The sequence below is a fragment of the Coregonus clupeaformis genome, chromosome 3 (genome assembly GCF_020615455.1).
Source record: "Coregonus clupeaformis isolate EN_2021a chromosome 3, ASM2061545v1, whole genome shotgun sequence".
NCBI lineage: Eukaryota > Metazoa > Chordata > Actinopteri > Salmoniformes > Salmonidae > Coregonus > Coregonus clupeaformis.
Window position 1 is genome coordinate 36,597,801 of NC_059194.1, and position 10,103 is coordinate 36,607,903.

General features: G+C 45.5%; 1 long non-coding RNA gene across 1 annotated transcript; it reads right to left on the reverse strand.

Annotated features, from left to right (window-relative positions):
- Nucleotides 1-1,394: 1,394 nt before the first annotated feature.
- On the reverse strand, nucleotides 1,395-9,191 carry LOC121547068. The gene is made up of 3 exons (XR_005996485.1): nucleotides 8,968-9,191; nucleotides 3,430-3,555; nucleotides 1,395-3,158 (listed from the first exon to the last, which is right to left on the reverse strand). It is a non-coding gene; the product is annotated as an uncharacterized LOC121547068 (long non-coding RNA).
- Nucleotides 9,192-10,103: the final 912 nt, after the last annotated feature.

The following is a 10,103-nucleotide window of genomic DNA, read 5'->3' on the forward strand; positions in this document are numbered from 1 at the left end:
GAGTTACGGGCCCCGTGGAACTCAGTTGGTAGAGCATGGCGCTTGCAACGCCAGGTTTGTAGGTTCGTTTCCCACGGGGGGGCAGTATGAAAATGTATGCACTCACTAACTGTAAGTCGCTCTGGATAAGAGCGTCTGCTAAATGACTAAAATGTAAAAAAAATGTTATGCAGAATATACCCCGGCAGTACAAAATACACGTCGCTCAACCGAGCTACACTCTCCTCACAATAAACAATCACCCAAAAGGACAAGGGGGCAGAGGGAACACTTATACACATACTAATGAGGGGATATGAACCAGGTGTGTGTAATAGACAGACAAAACAAATGGAATGATGAGCTGAGAAGCGGCAGTGGCTAGAAGGCCGGTGACGACGAACGCCGATGTCTGCCCGAACCAGGAGAGGAGGCAGCTTCGAAGGAGCTGGGCTTTATGGAAGAGTGGCCAGAAAAAAGCCATTGCTTAAAGAAAAAAATAAGCAAACACGTTTGGTGTTCGCCAAAAGGCATGTGGGAGACTGTGGGTGGGGGACAATGCAAATAGTCCGGGTAGCCATGATTAGCTGTTCAGGAGCCTATGCGTTCCAACAGGTATATCTCACTGTTCATCCCCAAAGCCAACACCTCCTTTGGTCGCCATTCCTTCCAGTTCTCTGCTGCAAATGACTGGAACGAACTGCAAAAACCTCTGAAGCTGGAGACACTTATCTCCCTCACTATCTTTAAGCATCAGTTGTCAGAGCAGCTTACCGATCACTGCACCTGTACACAGCCCATATGTAATTAGCCCACCCAACTACCTCATCCCCATATTGTTATTTACATTGTTATTTATTTTGCTCATTTGCACCCCAGTATCTCTATTTGCACATCATCTTCTGCATATCTATCACTCCAGTGTTAATACTAAATTATAATTGTTATTATTTTGCACTATGGCCTATTCATTGCCTTACCTCCATAACTTACTACATTTGCACACACTGTGTATAGATTTTCTATTGTGTTATTGACTGTATGTTTTGTTTAGTCCATATGTAACTCTGTGTTGTTGTTGTTTTTTCTGCACTGCTTTGCTTTATCTTGACCAGGTCGCTGTAAATGAGAACTTGTTATCAACTGGCTTACCTGGTTAAATAAAGGTGAAATAAAATAAATAAATAAAATGGATTGGGGGTATTATCTATGTTACCTAGCTAATTCTGATTTCTCCACCACATTTCCCCTCTCAAGGGACTTCGTTCCTTCCGGAGACATCAGAATAGTAACATGGTATCTTACATGGCAATGGTTACAATGAAAACCAATTCAAATGAATTAATTAAAGACGCTCACTGTCGAGTATTCTATTTCAATGTAAGCTTCCTCCGTTGGGAAACTGAGTTCACAAACTGTTTATCTTCTACACATACCATATACAGTTCTAACTTGCCAGTGTCTGCTGATGATTAGGTATAACAAAGATAGCCAACTGGATTATTTCTCAGTAAAGCGTTTGCTCCCAGAGTGCGGCTGCTTAGGAGAGAACACCTGGCAATCACAGAGTCTGGGCGTTCAGCCAATATTCCACTCCTACTGAGCCGACCCTGTGAGCGAACCTCTGTCTACAACAGGTGCATTTCTAAGTATGCAACAGGTCAAACATCACTGTCCTCAGCAGTAAAAGGTAGCTCAGCTAATCCTTCATATACTGTATTCTGGCCAGGGCAACATTTAACATTACATTTGGCCTTGAATTTGGTTCCAGTTTTAAGACATATTGCAGTAAAACCTCAACATGAGGATGAGCAGCAATATCGATACTCTGTCCTTGTCATGGTCCGAATCACACATAGGACTATTGTTAAATTATAAACTTTTTTCTAATCATTAGTGTTTACCCTGGACCGTCAGACATTAGTTAAAGACATTTCAGACAATTTGTGTACCAGGTTTACATTGGGTTTTTCAGTACATTTGTTATCAGGATAATTTACATGTGTGCAACCAAAACTCTGGCAATAGAAACTTCAGAAAATGTCATTTATGTGCCCTTTAAGGTGTATCATTTATAACCTGTGAAAAATCAACTAAACCAAAAAACACAACAATAAATCAAACACGGTATTAACACCATTAACACATTTTCATAACATAAACATTTAATTCGTTTTCACTTTTGCTAAATCTTAATCAGTCCAAATAATTTAAAATTTGAAAAAAAAAATTCTAATCAACTTTCCAATTAACTTCACCTTCACATGGTGCAAAAAATTCTTAAGGGTATCATTTAGACAATTAAAAAGTTATACAGTAGTACACTCTTCATCTGTACAAAGAGGACACTCATCACGTTGATGCGTCGATCTCAGTCCTCTTAAACAATGCGGCGGCTATTTTTGCTGGCTGAGCCTGCCGTTGGCTCGAGCTGGAGCGGCTGTTATTTAAGTCCCACCGTGGGACTATGCTGGTATTCTTCAATTGCATTGTTGCCACTTCTCCCAGTGCCTATACAACAGCTGCAACGAGAAGACTGACCACAAAAGCAACAAACATGATGCGTAGAGTCCGGTCCTGGTCCTCCCATGGCCACTGGGGTCGCCTTTGACGATTAATCTGCTGGTACATCTTCGTCTGGGTTGTGGGGCACCTTCCTGCAGTGGCTGGCATGAACCCACGTCGACCTCTCTGCACCGTCAGGAGCACCTGGAATGGACCAGTCTAGCGCTGTTGGTGCCAAGTCTTTCTGCGGAGGTCCTTGATGACCACCCAATCTCCTGGCTGCAATTTGTGGAGCTGTCCTCCCTTTGGTTCAGGCAAAGATGCTTTTATCTTGGGGAGAATATACTTCAGAACATTGTTAAGTGCAGCACAGTAGCTTCCTATTTGATCCTCGCAACCCATCAGTGTCAATCTGTTCTGTGGAAAAGGGGTTTACACATTTTGCACAAAATTGCGTATGTACATTTTGTGTTTCAGAGACAAAATTCCACTTGCCCTGCAGTAGACTGCAGGTTAGACACATCCTATAAAGAAAACATGTTTTTAACAGAGACAGGAAGTGCAACAAAAGACTCCAAAAAGTTCTCAACAAATTTAGAATGTGAAATTGTCTTACCAGATGAGGTGAGGAACCCACACTGCTTCCAGAGTGCACAATCTCAAATGCATACCTGCTGTCAGTATAAATCGTAACAGTTTTACCCTTAGCCAAAATAAATGCTCAAGTAAGAGCAAACTATTCTGCAGCCTGAGCTAACAGATGGGGTGGTATTTTAGCACTTTCTAAGGTAGTGGCAGCCGTGGTTATTGCATAAGCCACCAATGATTTTTAAGCGGAACCATCCACAAATAGTTGCAAATCAACATTCATTAAAGGCACATCCGATAAATCGGGGCGTGGCTTACAGACCTGGTCAACTAGGACAGCACAATAATGGGGCTCACCTTCATCGTCAGTTGGTAGGGACATGGCACATTGACATTGCTACAGCTCTGAGGCAACACACCAACCCTCTCACCACACTGTCAAGTCTCATAGTATGCAACGGGCCACTGCTTCCCACTGTGATCCTGTATAAGGACAGATGACATGAAACCATTTTTTATTTTAATTTTTTCAAACACCAATAGATTAAATGGTTTAGAATGATCCGGCAAACCTAAACAAGGAGAAAAGGTTAGCAACTGTGTCACATTTTGTCAACTGCCTGCAAACCCTCAGGAGTCCCCTTTATCTTGTCCTTCGTCGCCATCTTGTGGCCATGGGTGAAATCAGAAAATGGTTGAGTGATTTCCGTCATTCCTGTGAGTGTCAACATGTGTTAAACAGTTCAAACAGTTCTTCATTATGCAATCATTCATTCACAATCATTCTGTTATTGTGTGCATCCACACATTAATTAATGGGGTACCCCTCTTTATTTGTTTAGTTCTCTAACGGTATCTACATTTCTTAACAGCAGTCAAATGCTCTTAGATCAAACAGTTAACTAATTTCAGGCCTATTTTAAATTAAATTTGGTTCACTTAAATTCAATTCCAAAGATCAGTCAACACAATTCTCACTACTTAAATTCAGTTCCCAATAGTACGGGTATTCTTACTACACGTATCAACTCACTTGAAAACCAGGAATCGGTTACATCAAGAACACTTTTTCAAATGTCGTACACAGGCCTTCTCTACACAAGGCTAAAAGCATTTCACTTTTAAAATCTTCACCGGTAGTGCTGTGAAAGTAAAGGTTAGCGGTTACAACACTGCTTCAACTAGCAGGTGGTCAGAAAATTGTATTGTTGGAAATCAGTCATAACTCCTTCAGTCAGTAGCTTAGTTATAATTTTGTAAAATTAGCAACTGTGGATAGTTGTTTCCAATGTTATTTCACGCTTAAGAGTACCTGTAATTATGCCAGCTAGCTACCTACCATTCAGCTGTTTTTCTAACCTCATTATCTGAAGCGTTAACGTTAGGTAGTTAGTAGCTACTGTACTCGAAATGTAGCTAGCTTGTTGCTACCTGGATAGCTAACTAAACAATAGCTGGAATGACCTAGCTTTAATATTTGGAGACGCTTTCTCTCCGTTGGGACAGACGCGAACTGGCTGAATCGATTCAGTGGCTAGCTTTGCACTTAACTGGCTAACAGTAGCTACTAAGGGTAAGTTAAAACCTATATTTATTTGTGTTTTGTTTTTACATACTAGTAACCAGAGTCGTTCAAGGGAATTCGGGACATGGGTGACTAGTTAACGTTAGCTTGGCTCTCTCTGTGTGTTCGTGCCGAGGGAGGAGGGGTTGGTTCGTTGGCAGAGAGCAATGGCTAGCTAGTATGCTAACTATTGTAGCTAACTAACTGGCTGAATAAGTTGACGACGTACTCACTCAAACTGTCGAAACTAACCCAAAACTTTACACAACGTTAGATACGGACACAAATGATCTGCTTGGCGTGTTAACACACTGGTGGTTTGTTGTAACCGAGTATTGGTGCTAAACCGTGTTATTGGAGGCTGGCATGCTAGTTGGCTATGGCGTCATAGGATTCGGTGCCCTAGACTGTTTTCACGGAAGAATACTGTACCAAGTTAGCTAGCTGAATAAACTAAGTTAGAGTCTATTCCTAGAAAACATTGAACCACTGTAGTTTACAACATTTATAATTTCTAAAGTGGAAGTTGGGAGAGTTATATTTGAGTGTTTCAGTGAAACGCAAGTGAGGGAGGCCCCGCTATCTCGCTTTTCAGATGTTTAGTTCATTTCATTCCGATCTCCTTTGCATTATTGTAGCCTTTTTCTGTGGCCGGTCAACTATGTGTCTGTCTATCCCTGTTTTCTCCTCTCCGCACAGGCCATACAAACGCTTCACACCACGTGGCTGTTGCCACTCTAATCTGGTGGTCCCTGCGCGCACGACCCACGTGGAGTTCCAGGTCTCTGGGAGCCTCTGGAACTGCCGTTCTGCGGCCAACAAGGCAGAGTTAATCTCAGCCTATGCTACCCTCCAGTCCCTCGACTTCTTGGCGCTGACGGAAACATGGATTACCACAGAGAACACTGCTACTCCTACTGCTCTTTCCTCGTCTGACCATGTGTTCTCGCATACCCCGAGAGCATCAGGTCAGCGCGGCGGTGGCACAGGAATCCTCATCTCTCCCAAGTGGACATTCTCCTCATTTGAATTCCATGCTGTCACAGTCACTGGCCCATTCAAGCTTAACATCCTTGTCATTTATCGCCCTCCAGGTTCCCTTGGAGAGTTCATCAATGAGCTTGACGCCTTGATAAGTTCCTTTCCTGAGGATGGCTCACCCCTCACAGTTCTGGGTGACTTTAACCTCCCTACGTCTGCCTTTGACTCATTTCTCTCTGACTCCTTCTTTCCACTCCTCTCCTCTTTTGACCTCACCCTCTCACCGTCCCCCCCTACTCACAAGGCAGGCAATATGCTTCACCTCATCTTTACTAGATGCTGTTCTTCTACTCATCTCACTGCAACTCCCCTCCATGTCTCCGACCACTACTTTGTATCCTTTTCTCTCTCGCTCTCCTCCAACACTACTCACTCTGCCCCTACACAGATGGTAATGTGCCGTCGCAACCTTCGCTCTCTCTCTCCCGCTACTCTCTCCTCTTCCATCCTATCATCTCTTCCCTCTGCTAAATCCTTCTCCCTCCAATCTGATTCTGCCTCCTCAACCCTCCTCTCCTCCCTTTCTGCATCTTTTGACTCTCTATGTCCCTTATCCTCCCGGCCGGCTCGGTCCTCCCCTCCTGCTCCGTGGCTTGACGACTCATTGCGAGCTCACAGAAGAGGGCTCCGGGCAGCCGAGTGGAAATGGAGGAAAACTAGACTCCCTGCGGACCTGTCATCTTTTCACTCCCTCCTCTCTACATTTTCTTCCTCTGTTTCCGCTGCTAAAGCCATTTTCTACCACTCTAAATTTCAAGCATCTGCCTCTAACCCTAGGAAGCTCTTTGCCACCTTCTCCTCCCTGCTGAAACCTCCTCCTCCTCCCCCTCCCTCCTCCCTTTCTGTGGATGACTTTGTCAACCATTTTGAAAAGAAGGTTGATGACATCCGATCCTCATTTATTAAGTCAAATGACACCGCTGGTCCTGCTCACACTGCCTTACCCTATGCTTTGACTTCTTTCTCCCCTCTCTCTCCAGATGAAATCTTGCGACTTGTGATGGCCGGCCGCCCAACAACCTCCCGCTTGACCCTATCCCCTCCTCTCTTCTCCAGACCATTTCCGGAGACCTTCTCCCTTACCTCACCTCGCTCATCAACTCATCATTGACCGCTGTCCATGTCCCTTCCGTCTTCAAGAGAGCGAGAGTTGCACCCCTCCTCGATCCCTCTGATGTTAACAACTACAGACCAGTATCCCTTCTTTCTTTTCTCTCCAAAATTATTGAGAGTGCCGTCTCTAGCCAACTCTCCTGCTATCTCTCTCAGAATTACCTTCTTGATCCAAACCAGTCAGGTTTCAAGACTGGTCATTCAACTGAGACTGCTCTTCTCTGTGTCACGGAGGCTCTCTGCACTGCTAAAGCTAACTCTCTCTCCTCTGCTCTTATCCTTCTAGACCTATCCGCTGCCTTTGATACTGTGAACCATCAGATCCTCCTCTCCACCCTCTCCGAGTTGGGCATCTCCGGCGCTGCTCACTCTTGGATTGCGTCCTACCTGACAGGTCGCTCCTACCAGGTGGTGTGGCGAGAATCTGTCTCCGCACCACGAGCTCTCACCACTGGTGTCCCCCAGGGCCCAGTTCTAGGCCCTCTCCTATTCTCTCTATACACCAAGTCACTTGGCTCTGTCATATCCTCACATGGTCTCTCCTATCATTGCTACGCAGACAACACACAATTAATTGTCTCCTTTCCCCCTTCTGATAACCAGGTTGCGAATCGCATCTCTGCATGTCTGGCAGACATATCAGTGTGGATGTCGGATCACCACCTCAAGCTGAACCTCGGCAAGACGGAGCTGCTCTTCCTCCTGGGGAAGAACTGCCCGCTCCATGATCTCGCCATCACGGTTGACAACTCCATTGTGTCCTCCTCCCAGAGTGCAAAGAACCTTGGCGTGACACTAGACAACACCCTGTCGTTATCCGCTAACATCAAAGTGGTGACCCGATCCTGCAGGTTCATGCTCTACAACATTTGCAGAGTACGACCCTACCTTACACAGAAAGCGGCACAGGTCCTAATCCAGGCACTTGTCAACTGGATTACTGCAACTCACTGTTGGCTGGGCTCCCTGCCTGTGCCATTAAACCCCTAAAACTTTTCCAGAACACTGCAGCCCGTCTGGTGTTCAACCTTCCCAAGTTCTCTCATGTCATCCCGCTCCTCCGCACACTCCACTGCCTTCCAGTTGAGGCTCGCATCTACTACAAGACCATGGTGGTTGCCTACGGAGCTGTGAGGGGAATAGCACCTCCTTACCTTCAGGTTCTGATCAGACCCTACACCCAAACGAGGGCACTACGTTCATCCACCTCTGGCCTGCTAGCCCCCCTACCTCTACGGAAGCACAGTTCCCGCTCAGCCCAGTCAAAGCTATTCGCTGCTCTGGCACCCCAATGGTGGATCAAGCTCCCCCACGACGCCAGGACAGCGGAGTCACTGACCACCTTCCGGAGACACTTGAAACCCTACCTCTTTAAGAAATACCTGGAATAGTATAAAGTAATCCTTCTCTCAACTGCTGTGTCCCAGTTGAGGGGGTAACAATATGTCAGTGTGCTGGATGAATAAGTTGACCCATCTGAACCCATCTCCCAATCAACAGCATTGACCAGGCCCTTTATCCAAACCCCAGCATCCTCCCACTCAACGCTGCATGATTTTGCCACACATGTGGTACACTATCTTCAAACATTAACCCCTAAAGCACATAAATCACTGCTACAATACAACCCTTCACACTGGACAGATTCTGGCGCTACACTTTCTAACAGCCATTTGTTCTCATTTCTCAGGTCTCTTGTCAATGGTGAGAAATTGGAGGTGCAATGTAAGCCTGCTTCAGACATGAAACTGCCCTCGTGACCCCAATGGGGTTTAGCCATTTGAGAAAACACGATAAATATTGGGCACCTCATTTATCAACGTTCCATGCATAATACCAGTCACAAGACATTAACATCAATTGCTCCCCCGCTTCCTCCTATTCCTCATGAATAATGGTTAAACCGGTTGGGCCACATGTTATGTTGATGCCCAGTTTACACAGGAGGTCCCTGCCCATCAGATTGACAAGACAGTGGTCAGAGTAGAGAAATTGATGCTGACACTTCTTCTCACAAAAGGAGACAGGCAGAGGCATAGTTACATGCTCTCTGAATAGGAGGCCTGAAGCCCCTACAGTTTTGACTGTTTCACTAGACAAGGGAGGTTTGTCATAGCCTTTACAGTTAATCACAGACATCGTAGCTCCCGTATCAACAATAAATATTATTGACTCACCATTGATGCAGGCCTCCACTGTTGGCTCGATTCAAGGAAGGGTATGGCTCTTTAAAAACAAACGTTCTGGTTGCTCGGACAATTCTAACTCAACTACTACTTCCCCCTCCGCCTGTGAATATTCTCCCTCCTCCTCCTCTCCTGGGAGTTGACGTCATTCCCACCGCCAGCATGGCCAGCCCAGAAAGCAGTTTGTCCACCACTGCTACTACTAGGGGAGACTCATACGTGAGGGGAGGCACAGGAGTGAACTGTGGAGATGGGGGAGGAGGCGCAGTGGGGTGTAGAGCGAGGGCGTCCACTGGGTCTGCTGGAACGGGTGGAGGCGGGGGAGGGAGGTCATCAGCCACAGCCACAGGCCCAGGCAGCACTGGGTAGAGAGTGGTCAGGAGTTTTCTGTTCTTTCTCACTGTCTCATCTCATCTGTTTTCCCTTCCTCCTCAGTCTGCACTACCATATTCTGACGAGGCTGTCCTCTAAATGAATCCTGTCTTTGTGTACGCCTTTCTGCCTCTCGCTCCCGTTTTCAAAATTTAACCCAGCCGATCTGTCAGTCTCTCCATGACTTTGTCTAACATTGTTACACTCAGTGTCCCTGTCAACGGAAAACCACCTTCCCTATCCGTAATTTCACCTGGTCCAGAATGTCCCTTTCCCACTTATCTGCACATAACCTTCAGGGCCCCCGTGGGAGGATCTGGAATGCCATGTAGACAAACAAAGAAAACCGGTTAGCGCTGTTTATGATTTAATATTTTATCCATATGAACAGGGAAATTCATATCTCCATTAAAATATTCCCTAATTAGTGGCCCCAGAACGGGGTGTTATCTTAACACGAGGATATCGTCTACTGCGATCACTGTAGTATACATTCTCTTATGTCTATCTAGATATGCAAAACTTTCCATAGAATACCCATGCCTCCTATCTAATTGTGTAACACGGTCCCAAAAATCCAATCTAACCTTGCATTAGGTATTACAAAACACTCACAATAACATCTAACAATTGTGATTCTAACGCCCAATTTAATCTATTCAAGTATACTTAGGTTTCGCCAGGCCAGTGTCTCACTCAGACTCACCCAGCAACACACAGAATCCACTGGCTCTGGTCCCTCACCTAACGGACCT